Raw genomic sequence first — 22,295 nt, 5'->3', positions numbered from 1 at the left:
TATTATTCTATTCATTTCAACAAGTAACATTTGTTAAGCATTGTATTGCATTCTAGGCAGTTAGACAGTGAAGCAGAGAGCTGGCCTCAAAGCCTGGAAGTCCTGTCTATGTGACCCTGGGCAAGTCACTTAACCTCTGAGTGCCTCAGGAAACTTTCTATGACCAGAAAATGCAGAGCAGTTGTTGGCCTGCACTGGTAGCTGGAGTTTCCTCGGAGATGGCTCCCTATATCAATAAATCAACTATCCAGTACAAAATATATATCATGTGTGTGTGTGTGTGTGTGTGTGTGTGTGTGTGTATACACACACAGGGATAAAAATACATAAACAGTCTCTGCCATCATGTAGCTTACATTATATGATCCTAAGCTATGGTCAAGAGGACCTGGGTTCAAATTCCACATCTGATTCTTACCACTTGTCTTACCTTGAGCAAAATGTTTAACGCTTCTGGGCTAGAGCTGCCATTGACTTGCTGTGTGACCTTGGGTAAGTCACTTCCCCATCTGGGGTTCAGGTTCCTTCTCTAAAATTTGAGGGTCTCTTGAAGCTCTGCCTAGTGGCCTGGAGGCTTGAAGGAGGGAAGACCACCTCCTGGAGTAATAGGCTGAGGCTATAAGGAATTAAGGAGGCTTCAAGGAGTCCTCTTCCATAGATCCCTCCATGAGCCACTGAAATGGCAGGGGCCCATGTCAAGGTACCTGTCCAAGGTCCAGGGCTCTCTTCCAGCTTTTAATGGCTGTCCTGGAGCCATGTCTCCCTGGGAAATCTCCCCACCCTGTATGATCTTGAGGTTGCTCCTGGGCAGAGTCTTTCTTAGGAGGGGGAGGGAGAGGACCTGGAAGGACCTGGAGAGGGGCAGGGGATGAACAAGGGATTTGAGAAGGAGGAAGGGTGACAGACAAAGCTGAGAAATAGCTCTCCCTGTAGGTCTGGTCTAGATTCAGCCTGATTCAGCCCCTCCCCACCCCCACTCCAAGCCATAGGACACCCTTCCCCTCTATCCAAGAGGCCTCATTATCCTCATTTGGAAAATGGTAGGATTGGACTAGCTAACCTCAAAGCTCCTTCCAGCTCTGACATGCTATGTCTTCATGGCCAGGAGATTGGGACACTTACTTCCTTGGGGACTAACTGGGAGAGGCAGTATGGTGTAATGGTGAGAACTAGATGAGTTCAAAGAGCTGCAAAGGAAGATCTGTCACTGAATGGCAGTGTGACCTTAGATAAGTCACTTCCTCTCTGGATTTAAATTTGCTACTGCTAGCCCAAAGCCTAGTGAAATCTAAGTTCAGACAGTCCATGATTTTCTAAGTGAATACACCCATATCTAAATACACAGACTGATAAGTATGTGTGTTGATACTCACACATACTCCAGACCCCAAGACTGAGAGCTGAGGGAAATTCTAGCCTGAGCCTAGTCTCTTTAAGGACTCAGGGAATCAGGATATAGGTGCCCCCCCCAATCCTAGCCCACCCAGTAGTATGCTCCTCTGTGAATAGTCCCACTTGGCTGGTCTTGGAACAGAGGCATCCCCTTGAAGAGAGCCATGGGCTAGGCCCTCCAGTGTTTAAAGGTAGAAATGCCCACTCTCTCCAGTTTTAAGTCCATCTCTGCCAGGCAGGGAAGAGTAAAATCCAAGGATCATACATTTAAAGCTGGGAGGGCCCTGCATTGGGTCTTCAGTTACTACTTCATTTTACAGATGAGAAAACTGAGACTCCAAGAGATTAAATGATTTATCCACAGCCACACAGCTAGCAAGTCTCAAAGGCAGGAATTAAAGTCCGGCACTACTAGCTCTAGGACCAGCACTCTGTATACTACTTCTTATATTGACTACAGAGATCAAACATGAGGTCTGCTTGGGCTCTGGGATTCTGTCAGTAGAAGAGGTCTGGTCTTAGGGAAATGAACAAGTAGCTCCCTCCTCAGACAGTGGGGCATGTTCTTTAGGTGGGAGGCTCTATCCTGAGACAGGAGAGAAGGCAAGGACTTCACCTGCCTTGGGATGCTCATCCAGCTGCCTGAGCTGACCTGTTGAAGACTGGATGAGTGTGGTCCAGGGGCAGGAGAGAGGAGGGAACCTTTGGGGGCCTAGAAAATGTGTGTGGTGGAGATTGGGGGGCATCTTGCAACAGCACAGAAAGATCCCAGACCTAGCTCAGAAGGGGCAGTTGATTCTTCTTTGGGATCCTAGTCTTCCTCCTCTATTCAAATTCATTGGGAAAGATTCCTCCCTAATATATTCTCTGTATTGATCCAAGGAACTCTTCTTTCAGAGGTCTGGCCCTGTTGGACAGAAGAGGAGGGCAGGGAAAATGCCCAGAGTATATTGATTGAGTGGACCACTGGCTGCTAAGCAACCATCCTCTTCCTTTCCCTCTCAGACGTTTGCTGCCCCATAGGATTTAGAAAATAGGGCTTGTGAAGGGGAGGGGGAGAATGTATCCATTCATTCTCCATTTACTATGAGCTCAAGGCCTTCTCTGTAACCAAGCAACAGAGCCCCTCGACAATTGCAAGGAACATCCCTGGCCAGGTGAGGATTCCATGTGAGGAAACTTTCCCTGGAGAAGATCATAGGACCTACAATAGCTAAAACTGGTAGGAACCTTAGGGAGTCTCTAGTCTGATCCCTCATTTTATAGAGGAAGGAATTGAGGCCAAGAGGAGAGATGTGACTTACTGGCCAGGGCATCACAAACTGGTCAGTCATAGAGTTATCACCCAAACCCATCTTCTGGGCCCCAGTCCAGTGATGCTCCTCCTTATATTATACAACCACCACTCACGTGCATTGCTCACATCATCCTCCTTGGAGTCTAATCATATCCGTGGTCTCATTTTGTTCCTCACAAATGCCCTTTATGACAATTTTACAGGGAGAAGCATAAGACCCAGAAAATCACATTCTCAACTTGTGGCTATTCATCAGACTAGCTGACAGAGCAAGGACCAGAACTCAGCATTCTCTCTCTCTCTCTCTCTCTCTCTCTCTCTCTCTCTCTCTCTCTCTCTCTCTCTCTCTCTCTCTCTCTCTCTCTTTCCCTCTCTCTCTCTCTTTCCCTCTCTCTCTCTCTCTCCCTCTCTCTCTCTCTCTGCAGGGCAATGAGGGTTAAGTGACTTGCCCAGGGTCACACAACTAGTAAGTGTCAAGTGTCTGAGGCCAGATTTGAACTCAGGTCCTCCTGAATCCAGGGCTGGTGCTTTATCCACTGTGACACCTAGCTGCCCCCCTCAGCTCTCTTAACTCCCAGGCCAGTATTCTTTCTGATTCAGTGGTACCTGCCCCTGGTACAGTCTTCATGGATACTTTTCTACAAGAGAAATGTCGGGGGAGGGTAAAGATCCCAGATTTATAGCTGAAATGGACTTCAGAGTCCATCTGGTCCAAACCCCTCATTTTACATATCTGGAAATTGAGGCCCAGAGAGGTTAGGTAGTTTGCCCAAAATAATTTGTCATACAGGGAATAAGTGAAAGATCCAGAATTTGAACCCAGGTCCTTGATTCCAGAAACAACATTCTTTCCACTATACCATTCTGCCCTCCCTTTTTTCCAGTTATTTCCCTCCAATCCTGCTGACCCATTCCATTTTCTGGGAGTGGGAGGGAGCTAAGATAGAGATGGAAGCAACCCACCAAATTACCATAATCAGTACTAGGCAGTCCCAGTCTAATAATCAGGGTCACTTTCCAGACACCTATTGCATTGGCCACAGCCCACAGTCTTTCAGTGATCTCAAAGAGCATGTGTCATCCAAGAGAAAGTTCATTCTCTCCATTGTCCCTACCCTGCAAAGCAAAGATCATCTCCTTATAACAGCCAAAAACTGATGTCAGAAACATGTAGCTCTGAAGTACTTCTCTTCAGAGCCCTTGACAACCATTAACCAATTAATGTTAATTAATATGATTAGTCTAAATAGTTAATTAAGCAGGTAATTAGTCATTATTACTGATTATAACCTGTTGAATTCTGAGGGAACTGTGAGGTGGGGGTCAGGAAAAAATAGGTAGATATCCCACTTTCAGGCATTAAGATGACCCTCTGGGAGTAGGGGGAAGAGATAAGAGCATTGATCTAGAGCTGAAAGGGACTGAAGAGGCTATCTGGTCCAATGCTCTTTTTTTTACAGATAAGGAAACTGAGGCCAAGGGAGGTGAAAGGCCCTAGAATTATAGGATTGGAAATGGAAGAGACCTTAGAAATCATCTAATACAATCCCCTCATTTTACAGATGAGAAAACTGAGGTCCAGAAAGGTGAAGACATTTGTCCAAGGTCACAAAGGCAGAGATTTGAACCCTTTGACTCTGAAGTCAGCTCTTTCCACAGGCTTCTCTGAATACCCTTGGGGCCAAAGATGGAGCCCAAGGCAGAAGAACAAGACAGAATATAGTCTGAAGGAATTTATTCAGGCTGTAGCTAGTGATCATGGTCAAGGACATGAAACTGAGAAATTGGGGATTCTAAGCCACAATGACAAAGGCTTTGAAAAATAGAGACAAGTATTTCTTTGGAGTTTTTGTTGATATAACTGAGATGGGTAAAATGTCTTCTGTACCAGTGATGGAGGCTTGGTGCCATTAATGGAAGACCCTTGTGGGGACATGTAAGAGAAACAGACTCCTTGCTAGTTCTGGGGCTTCAGTGTCAGTAAGGCAGGCTTAGTTCCTGAGCTAAAAGGGAGGGTGTGGAAATATGGCCAAAAATGTATTCTAAGCCCTTGATGATTCAACTGAACTTATTAAACTGTCCCCCAGACTCCAGGATAAATATAAGGGATGAAGAATCAGTTCCAGGAATTAGGGCTCAGTGCCAGTACTGGAGATAGGGTTCAATGCTAAGGATGAAGGCTCAATGCCTGGGATGGGGATTCAATGTCAGTGACAGGGGCAAAGTGTCACAGAGAAGGGCTAATTTAGCCCTGAGATAGGGGAGCTAAGTGCTGGGGATATGAGCTATATATCATTTTTTGTTTGTTGGTTTTTGTTTTGTTTTGTTTTGCGGGGCAGTGGGGGTTAAGTGACTTGCCCAGGGTCACACAGCTAGTACGTGTCAAGTGTCTGAGGCCAGATTTGAACTCAGCCACCTAGCTGCCCCCAATATGGGCTACATATCAAGGAAGAGAGCTGAGAGATGGAGGTTTTGTGTCCAGAAAAGAGGATGGTCATTGCTGTGAATAGAATCTCCAAAAGTTGGAGATAGGATCAAGGACTGAGGTCTTAGTGTCAGGTATGGAGACTCAATGCAGGTATGTGAGCTTAATGCTAGGAATAGATGGTCAGTACAGAAGATTGGGTCAAGTTCTGGGGGTGGGTTACCAGAGCAGAGGATTCTGGTTCTTGTTAGGAGGAGAGCTTAAGAGACAATGTGATGTGGTGCAATGGGTGCTAGGACTTGGGTTCAAAACCTGGCTTTGGCATCACCTACCTATGTGACCTTGGGTAAGTACATTCAACTCTCTATGCCTTGGTTTCCTCATCTGATTGGCAATGGGGTGGACTAGATAACCTCTGAGGTCCCCTCAGATCCAAATCTATGAACCTATGATTTTTACAAGTTAATCCTTTTGGGGTTTCAGATTCATCAGACACCACACGGTCCATATATGGCCCACAAGTTAGCCAGTCCTAGTTGTCCCTGTTCCTCCAATTTCACATGGTGACAGAGGGGTCAGGGAGACCCTCTTAAGGGCAGAAATGCTGAAGTCAATGCCTCCCACCCCCACTTCCCCTACACATAACCTAACCAGCATTTATCCCCCAACTGATCTAACGACCAATGGCAGAGGCCCTGATGGTGCAGATGGGGCTTGGGCTGACTGATCTGGAGACTGAGGAAAGAACTTGGAATTGCCCATAACTTCCCCTCTGACTCAGTCAACATTGCTGGCTCTTTCTGTAAGTAAATCTGGCTCCAAATTAGGTATTCAAATATAATTAATTAAAAATATATTTTCTATTTCATAAAATAGAATGCCAGAGCTGAAAAGAACTTAGGAGAAATGAATGTTGAATCCAAGACCTGGGTTCAAATTCTGATTCTACCATTTACTGCCTGTATGGCCTTGGGAAAGTGAATTCACATCTAGACCATTTCTAAGGTTTCCTCCAACTTAAAAGCACTGTCATCCTCAGAGACCAAGTAGTCTAGAGTCCTCTTCCTTTCACCTCATTTTACAGATAAGGAAACTGAGGCCTAAAGAAGTTAAACCAGTGATGCTGTGACTGACAACCAAGACAAGAATCCAGCATCCTATATGCAAATTCATCTTGTGACCCAATGACTTGCCCAGATCAGAGGAGATGATGGAGTTCAGTTTGAGAGCATCCAATATGTAAATTCCGGCCACTGAACCACACTGCCTTATAGAATGTAATTGGTTCCAGCCCCCAGTTAGTGACTTCTCCATTCTGGGCCCAGGTCTCTCTTTGTGCCCCTCCCTACCTCATACCTGGAAAGTCTGAGACTCAGCATTGATCATGTGAGGCCTCTAGGCTCCATCATTGGCTGAACAAGCGAGACACAGCAAGGTACAGTGGGCTGGGAGACATGGGCTCTCATGCCAACCCAGCAACCCCCAAGCTGCATGACCTTGAATAAGCCATTTCTCCTCCATGGCCCTACACCTCCTTCTTTGTCAAATGAGGGAGCTGAACAAGAAGGTTCCTTCCAGGCCTAACATTCTGTGGCTTCTCTGATTCCAGAGCCAACTTCTGTGTCATGTGCCTGCAGCTGGTATTACCCCCCACTGCCAGGCAGACATCTGCAGCCCCCACACTACGCCCAGCTTGTTAGAAGGGCAAAGCTCTAGTGACTAGTTCTCTACTCCGGATCTAAAAAAAATGACTAGAAATGTGAGTCACTTCCAGCGTCATCCTACTCCCCTGCTCTGGATGAAGAGGACCTTAGCTAAGGTCCTGACTAGAAAGCTGATGGAAAATGTCAAAGGGGTACAGTGGGAAGAACATGGATGCTGGAGTCAGAGGACCTGGGTTCAAATCCTCCACAAGATGTTTATTTACTGTTTGATCTTGTCAAATCTCTCTCCCATCTGTCAAGTGAGGGGGTCAGACTACATGGCTTCTAAGGTCCCTTCTAGCTTTATCTGTGATCTATGTTCCTATGAACTTCTCTGGGTCTGTTTCTCTACCTGTAAAAAAGAGAGGGTTAGAATAGCTCATCTCAAAGTTGGGACTTGGCATTGCTATTCAAATATGGGTTGGGTTAGTCGGCCTCAGGGATCTGTCCAGCTCTAAATGTGTGATTCTATGGCAGCTGGGTGGCACAATGGATAGAGCACTGGCCCTGGATTCAAGAGGACCTGAGTTCAAATCTGGCCTCAGACACTTGACACTTACTAGCTGCGTGACCCTGGGCAAGTCACTTAACCTTCATTGCCCCACAAAAAAAAGAACGACCTCACCTGCCTGTTTCACATAGCCCAGATGTTATGGAATTGGACTCAAGACTGAACATGTGTCTGCATGAATTTGAAGCCCATTCATGGGTCACTGGGCAGTTCAGTAGGCAGCGCTCAGCTAAACTACCAAAGCCATGGATTATGGCTATCCTCACTGGAACAGCTAGCCTTGCCATGGGCTAACCCAATAATGTTCAGAGATATGGAGTTGGAATGAACTTTAGAGGTTATTTGGGTCAACATCCTCATATTACAGATGTGGTAACTGAGGCCCATCTAGGAAATGACAGAGACTTGTCTGACTTCGGCCACTTGTCACACATACTTTATGCCCATAAAGAGATTTGGGGAAGAGAGAATAAAGATGGCATCCATCTCCATGACTGAGCACACAACTCCAAGGCCACCCTACTATCTTGATGCTTGGAGTTTTGGGTAAATTTGAAGTCAGATCACCTGGGTTCAAATCCCATCTCTGACACTTGTTATCTGTCTGACTTTGGATAAGCTACTTCCCCTCTCTGGGCCCCAGTTTCCTCATCTGTAATATGAGTAGGTTAGACTAGATGGTTTTTAAGGTCTCTTCTAGAACTAGAGCTTTGATCCCAAGATCCAATGTTATGACTCTAGTTAATTCTTTATCCCCTGCAAGGGAGAGGGTGGGAGATATGTTGATACAGACAGCAATAATCCAGGAACCATTTGGACTTGGCTTTGGACAGTGTTGTGAAAAAGAGCAATCGATTTGGAGTAGTAGGACCTGAGTTTGACCTTGGCTAAGTAGGAACTTCCTTCCTCTCCCTTGGCCTCCTTTGCAGAATGGGGGTGATCTCCACGGCCCCTTCTGGCTCTAAATCCCATGCTCTTTCTATGAATGCATTGTGTGGTTTTTGTCTGAGATTTCCCCTCCAGAGCCTACCCTGGCTCAAGCTGATATTCAAATGAATCTGACTTTTCTGAGCACAGAATTACTCCCCTAGGGGCAGAGGGGACCCAGAGAGGATTCAATACTTGGCAGGGACATTTGCCTTTAAAGCTTGGATGTCACTCCATCTCCCACACAATCCTGAGTCCTGAATGCCATATCCATGGAACTTCATTCTCTAATGGCTACATCGACAATTACACCCCAGCCTGAACTGTCACTCACAGTGCGACATGAGCAGGGGGGAGGCAGACCCCAGGGCATTGTTCAGTGATGTCATAGAGAGGGACTTAAGCCCTAAATCTCAAGGCAACTGGGAACAAGGAAGGTCAGAGAGGAAAGAAACAGAAGGAAGCAGGGAAAGAGTGGGGTGGGGCAGGACGGGAGAAAAGTTGGCAGAGAAAGTTCATATGCAGGGGCAGCTAGATGGCAGAGTGGGTAAAGCACCGGCCCTGGATTCAGGAGGACCTGAGTTCAAATCTGGCCTCAGATACTTGACACTTACCAGCTGTGTGACCCTGGGCAAGTCACTTAACCATCATGGCCTGCCCCCCCCCCAAAAAAAAAAAGAAAAGAAAAAAAGAAAGTCCATGGGCGCATTTGCTGCCTGGCCATATATTCATTTGCTATCAGAAGGACCAGGGGGCTAAGAAAAGAAAGAGGACAAAGTCTTAGATCAATAAGGACCTTCCCGTCAGACTTCACAAAAGTCTTTCTTATGATATATATCTTACGCTTGCATATCATTCCACACACTTCACCGTACAGCCAGACTGACCTTTTCTCATTCCTTACACAGGAAATTCTATCTCCCTTCTCCATGCTTTTGCACTGCTTGCCCCGCCCCGAACCCCCACCCACACAGAACTGCTAGCACTTTCCCCCTAAGTTGACCTTATACTTCCTTTGCATGTATTTCATTTAGACCACTATGTTGGATAGCTAGGTGGCACGATGCATTGTGTGTGCCAGGCTTGGAGTCAGGAAGACCTGAGTTCAAATCCAGCCTCAGATACTTATTAGCTGTGTGACCCTGGGCAAGTCACTTAACCCTGTTTGCCTCAGTTTCCTCATCTGACAAATCAGGTGGAGAAGGAAATGGCAAGCCACTCTATTATTTCTAGCAGAAAACCCAAATAGTGTCACAAATAATCAGACATGACTGAAATGACTGGATAATAACAAAATAGACCACTGTACGTACAGTTGTCTCCCCCATTAGAATACAGGCTTCTTGCAACCATAGACCCTTATGCTTTTGTCTTTGGATTTTAAGTGCCTAGCACTGCGCCGGACACATACCAAGCACTAATATGTCATAGGTTTGTTGTGAGGAAGGTTACTTTGTATACTTGAGTGCATCAAAAAGGCAAGCTGTTATTATTAAGTTGTATGTCTCTACCATTGGCTCTGTACACAGTAAGCATTTAATAAAAGTTCACTGAAAGGGAGGAGAAGACGAAGAGGAAGAGAAGCAGAGAAAGGGAGATGTTAGTCAGAGGGAAGATAGAATAACAAGAAAAATGGTGGGGTGAAGAGGGAGGAAGATGCCAGTTAGGGCCAGCTGCTTGGATACAGCCCGACTAGGATTTGACAGAGACCATACAACTTGGAATGTCTGAGCATCGAACCACCCCCATGACAACCCCCTCCCCAACCCCTACGTAAGCCAATCCAGCTTTCATGTCTTATTGTAGGTACCTGGGTGGAATGGATACAGGAGTGGGCCTGGAGTCAGGAAGACCTATGTTTGAGCCCTTCTTCATATATTTATTATCTGTATGACCCTAGGAAAGTCACTTCACAGCTCTGAGACTCAGTTTCCTTATCTGAAAAATAGAGATAGTAAAAGCACCTATCTCTCAGGGTTGGTATGCTGTACACATGAGATAATGTTTGTAAAGTGTTTTACAAACCCTAATTCTTTATATGAATGTTAGTTATTTTCATTAATAATAATTATTGTCTTGTTTAATTGAGGAGCTTACTTAATAGAAGTCCATCTCTCTCTCCCTCCCTCCCTCTCCCTCTCCCTCCTCTCTCCCCTTCATCTCTTCCTCCTTCCTACTCCCTCTCCTCCCTCCCTCTCTCCTTTCCTCCTTCCCTCTCCCTCCCTCCTTCCCTATCTTTTTTTTTTTTGCGGGGCAATGGGGGTTAAGTGACTTGCCCAGGGTCACACAGCTAGTAAGTGTCAAGTGTCTGAGGTCGGATTTGAACTCAGGTCCTCCTGAATCCAGGGCCGGTGCTTTATCCACTGTGCCACCTAGCCGCCCCCCCTCCTTCCCTATCTTTCCCTCCCTCCTTCCTTCTCCTCTCCCTTCCTCCTTCCTATCTCTCTCCCCTTTCCCCCTTCCTTCTCCCTCTCTCCTTCCCTCTCCCTCTCTCCCTTTCTCCCCCTTTCTCTCCCACCCTCCCCTCATGTCCTTGAATTTCTAGCACTAAGCTCCCATCTCCATCACTATCTTTCTAACTTCTGAGCTAGCTTTCCTGCCCTTCCCTGGAATTACAGGATGAAGCCATTAGAAGAGCAAGACATGGGCAAATGGTGAGAGGTGTGAAGTAGGGAGTGTAAGAGAGAATCCTCTTAATTTCAATCCATCTACCCAGTGATTCCTTCCTGCCTCCACCACCACCACCATTGCCTCTGATGATCCCAGCACCATTCTATCATCAAGGTCTCAGTGCCCACAGCCTTGTCCTTCTCCCCCAGCTGATATGTAGATACTCCTTTACATAAACTCCCATGTATATAATCACACTCATCCACACATGCATATTCATATACTTATTCACACACATAGGTGCTCACATTGATATGCACACCAGAGAAATCAGTTTTAAATGTCACTAGCTTCAGGGGTGTGAAAGACTACATGTCAGAGATGAGAGCCAGTACTGACTGGGCCTGTGTCTTGGTGCTATGAATGAAAGTTCAGCATCAGGCATGAAGTTTCAGCACAGGAGATGAGGGCTCAGTGTCAGCGACAGGGGACCAATGCTGGGCATGTGTCATGGTGCTGTGAATGGGAGTTCAGGGACAGGGAAGAGGGCTCAATGTCAAGTTAAGTAAGGGCTCCTTTTCAGTGATAAGAGTTGACTCAAGGATCTCAGAGCTGGAGATGGGTCTCATTTTCATGGATGGGAGTTCAGTGATAGGAATGAGGGCTCAGTGTCAAGGATAGGAGCTCAGTGTTTGGGATGTGTTTCATTGAGGAGCACAGTGTCAGGGCTGGGAACATAACACAGAAGAGAGTTTTGAGCAGGAAGTCTCAGTGTTGAGGAGAGGGGCTCAGTGCCAGGAGCAATACTAAATGCTGAGCACTGGAGAAGGGGGTAGGGCTGGGAGGGAACTGCTGCCAGGAGGGACCAGAAGTTTGAGGACCTCCTCTGATCCCAGACTCAGAAAGCCATAGGTCATTCTGCTCTGGAGTCCTACTGAGACAAGCCCCAAGGCATCCCCAGAGAGAACTCTTCCCACCTCAGCAGCCTGCAGAGCAGAGTCTGCAGTAAGCAGCCACACAGAATCTGGCTGGAGGGCTGGCTTGAGAGGAGGAAACCCAGCCTGGCTCTGGTCCCTTATTGCAGAGCATCAGCAGTGCTCAAAGGAGGCTCAGGGCTGGCTCTGGCAGGGAAGCCCTGAAGCCTGAAGGCTGCGCCAAGAGTCCCACTGTGAAGCACCACTGTCAGGGTCAACTCCGCACAATGGATGGTCCCCCTCCCAAAGCCATTCAAAATGGGTGAGAAGAGGGGATATGGGGATATTGAGGGACAAGGTGCCCAACATTCTAGCAGAAAGGCTTCTGGGCTTAGGACTCTGGAGTCTGGTCCTCATGTTAGGGTCCCAGTTGCTGTTATTTGTCCTTTATTCTTGAACTGAATTGGATTGAGGTGAGAGAAGGCTGTACAAGGTCACCAGCCTTACTTTCTCCTCCAGAGAGTGGCAGGATATACATCAGGATAACTAGAGATGGCCCTGAATATTTAAGGCAATTGGGACTAAGTGACTTGCCCGGGGTCACACAGCCAGTAAGTGTCTGAGGTGAGATTTGAACTCAGGTCCTCCTGACTTCAGGGCCAGTGCTCTATCCACTTCACCAACCAGCTGCCCAAAGGTCCCAGTATGGTATGATGGAAAAGGTGCTGGCTTTGGGGGTCAGCAGACCTAGGTTCAATCTGGACTCTGCCACAATCACTGGCCCAGAGTAAATACTGAATAAGTCATTGTTGACTGACTGTCTCTTGTATGACCCTCGGCAAGTCACTTAATCCTTTGGGCCTCTTTTTCCTTATTTGTAAAATAAGGGGTTTGGAGTATATGGTCTCTTGTATCTATTCCAGTTCTATGTGTGTGATCTAATATCCTATGAGATAAGGACTGATCGTCCTCCTTCCAGGGTAAGGATGAAGGCCCAGTCCTCTATATCTTTTATCAGAGATAATAGACTGACAGGGGTTTGAATCACTGGACCCTAGATCCTGGGATCTGGTCTCCATGGGAACCTATTCTCTCTCTATTATTACAAGAGTTAAGGAATAGACACTGAAAGCATAGGAAAGAAGACTTCCTTCTCCCCTCTTGCCAGGCAGATAAAGGCCAGGGGCCCTGTGAATCAAACCTGCATGTTCTGACTCCCAATGCTCCAGTGCTTTCTCCTGTCTGACATCCCCATGTCAAAGAAGCACAAGATTTAAAGATGGAAAAGACTCTAGAGACCAAATGGTCCAAGACCCTCATTTCACAGAGGAGAAACTAAGTCCAGAAGTGACTTATCTAAGGTCACAGAATAAAAGTCCAAGCCGACATTAAAATCCAATTCCTCTGATTGTGCCTCTTCCCATTGGTCCATCCAAAGACAAGTAGAAATGATACTTGGTTTGCTGCTGTTTGGTATTATCTTGGCTTTACTACTTCTTCTGCCCTATCCCTCATTATAGATAATTGAGAGTTGACTTCAATATGTGGATAAATAAAAGACTGTTATTCATCACCCTTCTGGCATGAAGATGGATCTTCCTGTTAGTGGAGTGGCCTTTGAACTGTGTGCCCAGTAGTGGGGATCAAGTACACTGAACCACCCATACCCTCTCACTTGGTCCCTTTTGTAAGCAAGGAAATGATATCTTTCAAGACATCTGGCTGACACCAAGAGTCAATCTCTAAATAGCAGAGAGTATTTGGATTTGGAAAGGCCTCTAGAGATCCATTCCTCTTATTTTTTCTGTCCCACCCCACCAAAAATAATTAGGAAAAGACTTCCTTAAAGACACATGGTGAGTCAGTGTTAAAGCCAGGATTTGAATCCAGGTATTTTGATTCCAAATCTAGTGTCTTCCCCACGATATTGCATTTTTTTTTCAAAGAGGGAATCCTACTGTCCGCTAGGAAAAACTCAATGGAAGAGCTTCATTTATTCCTGAGCTCTCCGTGGTACTGAACCTTTGTCCTGCAGCAGATGCCTCATTTCTATCACTGAGCCCTGAATCTTCATCTCTCACTGAGCCTCCTCCCATTCCTTGCACTTAGCCCTCATTAATGTCACTGAGCCCCAAATTCCTAGAAGTGAGCTCATCTGCATCACTGAGCTCTTCATACTAACACAGAATTCCCATTCTTGTCATTGAGCCTTTCATCACTGACACTAACATGAAGTTCCCATCCCCATCATTAGGTCCACATTCCTGATATGGAATTTCCAGTCCTGCTTCAGTCTTCAACACTAAACCTTATCTCTAGCACTGCACCGCCATTATCGTACAACTGGAAGAGATCTTGAAGACCTTGGAGTCCACCCTCCCCCTAATTTTACAGATGAGGAAGCCGGGGATCTAGAGAAGTTAAGCGACTTGCCCAAGGTCACACAGAGTAAGGATTCAGACCTAACTCTTTGGATTCTACATTCCCCTCATATCACTGATGCCCTATTCCCAGCACTGAACTCTTGGCTCCCTCACTACAAGAATAAAGGATCAGGCACTGGCAATTTCAGGGAAAGCTTTCTTTCTGTTTTTTCTCTCCTTTTGCCAAACTGATAAAAACCAGAGATGCTAGGCCTTCCTTACTCTTAAAAGAGAGCCCATATTTCTGACATTGAGCCACCTCTCCTTAAGTTGAATCTTTATCCCTGGGCCCAGGCCCCTACCTTTAGAATTGAATCCACATCCTTGACAGTGAGCCTCTAGCCTTGTCCCCATTCCCAGTACTGAACCTCATCTCTGTCACCAAGACCCCATCTTCAGCACTGAACTCCCCTCTCTATCAATCAGCTCCCATCCCCAGAACAGAGATTCCATTCCTGACACTGAGCACTGACACTCCCATCCCCCTTCCTTATTCTTCATTCCAGACACTCAGCCCTATCCTCATCACTGAACCTTCACCCCTGGCACTGAGTCCCCTACTCCAGGAATGAGAGATTTTAAATTGCTTTTCATTGATAATGGAGGACTCAGAAGAAATCTTCACATGAATTTTCAAAGCCCCTAGGCTCAAGGGCAGTCCAGTTATACTTAGCCTCTAGTCAGAGCCATATGGCCACTCCCTTGAGAGGATCCTGCTTTTCTTTGTTCATTCAAAATATATGTATTAAGTGCTTACTTTGTGCAAGGCCTGGGATGGGCCCTGGGATATACAGAAATAAAAAAGGACATTGGTCTTAACTTCAGAAAGTTTATGAACTAGTGCAGGGATAAAATAGGTACATACATACATACATACATATATATATGATGCAAATTGGAAAATAATGTAACCTTTAATGGAGGTCTACCAGAGTGACTAAAGAGATACAAGCAAGGAATGATGGATCACTTTGAGGTGGTTGGACCAGGGTCCATAAAAGACCATATGTCCTTCATGAAAGATATATCACTTGAGCTAAGCCTTGAAGAATAGGCATTCCAATATGGAGAACTTTGGAGAATTTCTAGTCTAGGCACCTGGGATGGTCTGGGAAAGCGCACAGAGCCAGGAGGATACCAGATGAGATTGAAATCACTGTGGCTGATAGATGCTGAATGAACCATACTATTTCTTTTGTTTTTGATGCTGTTGTGTTTTTTTCTATTTTGAGGTTTTTCATCATTGCTCTGATTTTTTCTCTTATAACATGACTAACGCAGAAATATGTTTAATGTTATTATGTATATGTGTGTGTGTATATATATATATATATATATATAACCTATATCAGATTGCCTGCTGTCTAGGGGAGGGAGGGGAAGGAGGGAGAAAAATCTGAAATTGTAAAGCTTGTATAAACAAAAGTTGAGAACTATCTTTATATGTAACAGAAAAAAATAAAATACTTTATTAATTTAAAAAAAAAGAAAAAAGAAATCACTGTGGCTGAAGTAGTGGGAAGGAAGGAAGGAAGTACCATGGAATAATCCTGAAAAGGTAGGTGGGAGCCAGTCTGTGGAGCATATTAGGAGCCAGGACCAAAGAATCTGTGCTTTGTCCAATAAATATGAAGACCTCAAAGAATCAAGGGAAGATTTACTTGAACAGATGCAGATAAAAAGCACAACCAGGGAAACAATATGCATAATGACAATGTAACAACAAACTAAATACCATGTAATTATAATAACCAACCTTAGCCTCAAAGAAGAATGTGATATTTATTTTTATTTTTTGTGGGGCAATAAGGGTTAAGTGACTTGCCCAAGGTCACACAGCTAGTAGTGTCAAGTGTCTGAGGCCAGATTTGAACTCAGGCTCTCCTGAATCCAGGGCCAGTGCTACCTAGCTACCCCCAAAGAATGTGATATTTTATGTGATAATTTGTCTGCCCATCCCCTCCTAGCTTCACAAAGGTGGGTAACTAAGAGCACAGAACATTACCTATAAAACTGTCAGGTTGATAAGTTCCTAGTTTTTGCAGAATGTCTTTCTTTGTCTTTCTCTCTTTCTTCCTTCATTCTTTCCTTCTTTCCTTCCTTCCATTATAACTGATGGCTTATGGGGAAGGGGGAGGAGTATATTCAGAAATAAAGATAATGAGAAAAACAAAAGATATTCATAAAATATCTAAAATGGTCTTTGTTTTGTCCTGTAGGCAATGGGAAGCCACTGAAAAGGAGAGTGAAATGGTCAGACCTGTATATTGGCAATTGGGTGGAGGGTGGAGTGGAAAGAGAAAAGACTGGAAACATGGAGATCAACTAAAAGGATAATATAACAATCCAGAAGAACTGTCTGAACTAAGATGGTGGCTAGGTAAATGGAAAGGAGGGAACAGATGAAATAGATGTTGCAAAGATAAAAACAACAGGACTTGGCATTGGGGTTGGATGTGAAGAAGAGTGAGAGGGAAGAGAGAGATGACTCTGAGTTCCAAGCTTGGGTGACTAGAAGGATCCTCAACAGAAATGGGGAGGCTCAAAATAGGGTCAGGTGTGGGTGGAGATGATGGAGTTCAGTTTGAGACAGGCTCTGATCATAGAATCATGACATTAAGAGCTAAAAGATTCCTTTTGAGGTCATCTAGTCCAAGTCATGGATGAAGTGGCACAGTGGATAGAATGCTGAGCCTGGAGTGAGGAAGACCTGAGTTCCAATCTGGCCTCAGACACTTACTAACTATGTGATCCTGGGCAAGTCACTTAACCCTATTTGCTTTAGTTTCCTCATCTGTCAAATGAGCTGGAGAAGGGAATGGCCAACCCTTCTAGTATCTTTGCCAAGAAAACCCCAAAGAGGGGTCACAGAGTCAGATAGTAACTGAAAAGCAACTGAACAATAACAAAGTCCAACTCACTCATTTTACAGATGGCTACGGTCCAGAGTGCCAAGCTGATGCTCAAGTTCACATAGGTACCAAAAGAAGCAGAGCCAGAATTGGGATTCAAATCACCTCCTTTTGACCTAACACTCTTAAATCACAATTTCCCCCTCTAAGTCTGAGGTGTCAGTGGGTCAGTCAGGCAGCTAGAGATGTGGCCGAGAGCTTTCAGCTTAGTTTGTAATGAAGCACTATCTCCCTTCTTCCCCACAGGAAGAAGGGAGCTGCCAGCTTGGCTTCCTGAAGTCTTGCCACCATCACATCCCCTTGCTCCCTTCTGTGTGGTTCTGAAAATTCTCCTTAAAGGACAGGGAGTAGGAAATCTCAGAGGGCTCTAAGTTATTTGGATTCAAGGTGAGAATCTCATACCTTGTGCATAGCTGTGAGATGAGGGAAGGGACTGAACAAGATGTCCACAGAAGGGCTCTTTCAAAATTCATATTCATTGAAACCAATGATCATTGGTACCTGAAAGTGCTGATGTCAACCCTCATGTTGGACCCCAGGGACCCCAAAGTCTTCCTGGGAAATGATTCTTCAGGTTGGAGAGGCAAGTGACCTGGCTATGGAGACTGCCTCTCCTTATGACTCGTTCAATTCCACTGAGTAAACATCTAGTTTCTGTTGTGTAACACACACACTACCCTTTCACTGTCAGCACAGGACCCATTGTGCCATTTCTCGCCCATTTCAGTGGGTCTCTATACCAAAGAAGTAGTCAATATAATGAAAAAGTGAGTTTGAATTGAAGAGTGGTCAAGTGGGAAAGGGTGGGCTATTTCACCAGCTAGTGTCCTGGCAAAGAGGGAAAAAAGGAGAAGGGTAGTGGGCATTAAGAAGAGTCTACAAGAAGGGTCTACAAATCCAGACCATGTTGAGAATGTAGCTGGTATGATATGCCCCTAAAAGGGGAGTCCACAGTGTGTGCAATGAGATATTCACAGCTGCCTGATGCTGAACTGGAAGAAAATTTCAATTGTTTTTTGCTCCCTAGGACTGGGAGAGGCTAATCCAAGTTGAATGGCACAAGGCAGGATTCTAGGCTTAGGAGAACCCAATCATGCTCCTGATGCCACTGGCCAGGAGAAAGTACTCATCCCTAACAACTTCACTCAGCTTGAAACCTCAGTTTCTCCCATCAATAACAGTTAACAGCACCCACCTTCACTCTCTACAGGGCACATCAAATTAGAAATTTCTTCCTCAGAGCCTGGATAGAAAAGACGCTGACTGTCTGGCTGTACAAGACCAAAGGGGCAGAGTCAGCAAAGCTCATAGCAATTCAACTTTCCAACATGCTCTTCTTTCCAGTCTCTGAACTGATCTGGGCAAGTCATTGGGTCACAGTTTTCTTCATTATAAAAATAAAGGGTCAGGTTTAATGGTCTCCAAGGTCCCTTTTAGCGCTGACATTTTATGATCCTTACACTATCTGGGAGAAGTAAGTAGGGTGGGTATTATTTATGTCCATTTTATAGTTCTTTCACTAAAGTCCTCTTGTGATATCTCATTATGGACAGGGGTGATTGGGTTCTTGAAGCCAGTACTTGAAGGGTACAATCTCTAGCAGATCCTGCTAAGCTGAGAAAGTTTCAAGTCAAGCCCAGTGACAGAGTGCATCTGTCATCTGAGTACCCACTTAGCTAATCATAAAGCTCATGAACATGGGGCTGACCACCAAGGGAGGAATATCTTGGCTATGGCAACCCTAAAGAAGCATTTAGGAGGGGGTTGGATCAGTACTGATGAAAAGACTATCCAGCCCTGTGAGATGTAGGGTTTTTCAAGGTATCAAAGTGCTTTATATGGGAGAAAATGGACGATATGGGGAAGGGAAATTACTTATCCAGGGTCATACAAATAGCAGTAGACCCAAGACTCAAACCCTTTTCCACTGGACCCTGCTGCTCCTGAAGTTCAATCTTTGTGATGGGGTGAGGAGAGGAAGAGAGGAGAGTGCTCCAGCATGGTTGATACTCACTGCGGGCCTGGGAAGTCAACAAAGGAGGAAGGAGGGAGAGAGGGAATGAGAGAGAGGAACCAGATACAGCCATACTGGCCGCTATTTTTAACACTGTCCCGATCTCAGGGAATGAGCCAATTCCCTCTCCCCAGGAGGGAAATAGCAGTATTTCCCTTGCTGAGGTCATCTGGGTGTTGAGAGGCTGACAGATGGGGGAGGAAAGAGAAAGGAAAGAAGAGGCAGGGGGCACAGAGTTCTCCAAACCGAGAATCTCATCTCTGAAATTCAAGGGTTTTTGCATATGTGGGATAGGGAATCCTTGCTCCATGTCCAGCCAGCTCCAGGGAAAGTGTTTCAACCTGGTTCGATTTTCAGTTTTTCTTCCCCCTCCCCCAAAACTTCCCATGACCTTGGAGAAGTCATCTTTCCCCCTGTCCTCCCACTATCTAGATATACATCAATATACCTGTCTCCATCTGAAAAATGGGCATCACTGAGTTTCAGGAACAGAAGGGACCTTGAAAAATTTTTGAGCTTATTCCTCAGCTCCCAGGGGACGATTCCTAAACCAGCTCAGATAGTTCAGTATTTATCTACTCTGGGGAAAAGAGGAGCATTTTCAAAGTCTCTTTGAAGCTCGTTCTACCACAATCAACCTCTTCTTCAACACTTTTTTACTTAAAATCCAACCCCATCCCATGCAGTTACTCTTCAAGAAAAACACCCTCTTCTCCTTGTTTCCACTACATGCCCCCCCCCATTAATAGGACCCTGAACAAAATAAATTTTTTAAAATGCATGCTTGCTTAAATCTTTTTTTTAGTGAGGCAATTGGGGTTAAGTGACTTGCTCAGGGTCACACAGCTAGTAAGTGTTAAGTGTCTGAGGCTAGATTTGAACTCAGGTACTCCTGACTCCAGGGCCGGTGCTCTATCCACTGCGCCACCTAGCTGCCCCTTGCTTAAATCTGATTTGTCAACTTGTCTGACTTCAGTTTCTGGTGTGGAGTCAATTGGGAGCTCTCCAGGATCTTTGACCTCAGGATGCCCCCTGGGTAGAAGCTCCTCTACTCCCATCCCTTCCCTTCACCAAAAATTCTGCCTCTTCTCTTTCCCTGAGATACTCAAAGAGTCCCAGGGAGCTGAGATGGTGGGAGTGAGAGATCAAAGGGGTGGAAGGAGAGAGCAGAGCATGGGGTTTGGGGAGAGAATGGTCAGATGGGTGAGAAAGAATGTTTAGGGGAGAGTGAAAAGTTGTTGGTGAGTGGTTGGGGTCCATAGCCTGGGGAGAGCATGTGGACAGTGTCTCCCCCCCCCCCCAGAGGCCTCTGATTCTTCATACCTGGGTCCTTCAGAAAGCTATACCAGCAAGGATATAAAGAGATGAGGGATTCTAAAGCCATCCAGAAAAAAAGCCCAAAGAGGACTATGGAGTCTTTGGCGCGAGCTGCTGCCTTTCTTCTGTTCCCCACCCTATATTAGCAGCACACTTCTCTTGGGCCTGGGGTTCCAGATGCTGGATCCATATGCAGCCCTATCCCCTTGGTGGCAGGATCCCAGGGAGAATAGAACCTTTGGGTTCTTGGTGGATCTACCTTCCCTTCTGTCAAAGGGGGCATGAGACATATCTGTGCCTTCCAAAGCCCCCACTTCCACTGCCTGGGGATGGTATATATGATGCAGCCCTTCCAATCCCAGCTCCTATCTGTTAAGAAGGGCAAGGAGGGGACCTTAGAAGAGGATCTGCTTTCCCAAAGCTTCTTCCTTCTTGCCTTTACTTGGAGATGGGAACATTACTAAAGCTAACAGGGAAGCAGCTTTTGTCTGTCCCCTAGACTGCCCACTCAGCATCCCCTGCACTCTCTGACTCCCCAGAGCCAGCTACCATGGTCACCAGATGCAGTGGCCCAAACATGTGGGTCAGGGAGCCCTCAGGGTCCTGAATCCCCCAGAGGTGTAGGGATCCACTAAGTGGTCCCTTGTTCAAACTCACCACCTCCAGGTAAGTTTTTTTGCTTATCTTGAAGGAAGAAGGGCTGAGTGTGTGTGTGTGTGTGTGTGTGTGTGTGTGTGTGTGTGTGAGAGAGAGAGAGAGAGAGAGAGAATCATCTTGGGGGTACTTCAGGCAGGGCAGGGCGGGGGAACTTTTCAAGTGTCCTTATTTCTGCTGCCCCATCTATGCCCCTCCCCAAATTGAAGTAAGCCACAAGAAATTCACCCATGTCCTTAGTCAGGGTCTTGGAGACATACACACACACACACACACACACACACACACACACACACACACTCACTTCTCTACTAAACAAACATACACACTGGAAATTTTCTAGCCCACACTGGCTTCAGAGCAGACAAACCCCAGCTGCCTCTTGTCCATGGGGAGAGAGAGTCTCTTTACCCCCACCCTATACAAACACACAGACACACTCACAACACTGCCCAGACCAATAATCCTTTTCCCCCTTCCTCCACCACCACCCCTACCTCCTCCTCCTCTTCCTCCTCCTCCTCTGGCTCCAGAGTAAATACCCTGCCCTGCAGAAGGAGATGAAAGATGCTCAGCAAGAAGGAAAGAGTATTCTCTAGCCCCAGTGCAGGCCAGCCCCGGACACGAACCTCCCCTTCCTTCTTTCCTGGGCTACCAGGAGCTGTTTCCCGACGTCCCCCATTCCCCTCTGGCCCTCCCCAGCCCTTGGCTCCTTACCTTCCTGCGGGCTTCCCCACCCTCTCTCCAGGGCTTGGGGGGCTGATGCCGGGATCTTCCTCTTCTTCTTTATCCTCTTCTTCACCTGCCTCCACACCCAGTGCCTTGTCCCCCTTTTCCCTGCCTCTTCTCCCCCGCCCAGCTATGTGCCCTCCTTCTCCTCCTCCAGCTCTCTATGAGGCTCCGGTTGCTGAAATGCTGGACAGCTCATCACCATGGAGCTCAGCCTCCTCTTTCCTCCCCCTCCCGTTAGAGGTTGCCAGAGAGACCCACGTCCCAATGACTTAAGGAACTCCCTATTGCCATCTACAGGCTGGGAGGAACAACTACTCCAGGCTTCCGGACTAGAGTTGGTTGAGGTTGGGCGAACAGGGGGAAATGCCATGGAGAACATCAGCTTAGGGAGAGTGAAAGACTAGCTAGACGTTGATGCCCCAAGATAGAAAGGAGTTCCTTCTTTTTTTTCCTTCCTTTCTTCC

The 22,295-nt window shown here is 46.1% G+C and overlaps 1 protein-coding gene across 3 annotated transcripts in view; it reads right to left on the bottom strand.

The window, feature by feature from the left end:
- Positions 1-22,048, bottom strand: part of SRRM3 (serine/arginine repetitive matrix 3) — a 111,910-nt gene extending 89,862 nt beyond the window's left edge. For all 3 annotated transcript variants that reach the window (XM_044004412.1, XM_044004413.1, XM_044004414.1), the window contains exon 1: positions 21,817-22,048. The gene's annotated coding sequence lies outside the window, so the exon portion shown is untranslated. The remainder of the gene's footprint in view (positions 1-21,816) is intronic.
- Positions 22,049-22,295: the final 247 nt, after the last annotated feature.

This window comes from Dromiciops gliroides, chromosome 4 (assembly GCF_019393635.1).
Source record: "Dromiciops gliroides isolate mDroGli1 chromosome 4, mDroGli1.pri, whole genome shotgun sequence".
Classification (NCBI taxonomy): domain Eukaryota; kingdom Metazoa; phylum Chordata; class Mammalia; order Microbiotheria; family Microbiotheriidae; genus Dromiciops; species Dromiciops gliroides.
The sequence above is the reverse complement of the archived record's forward strand: the minus strand, read 5'-3'. Positions and strand labels throughout refer to the sequence as shown.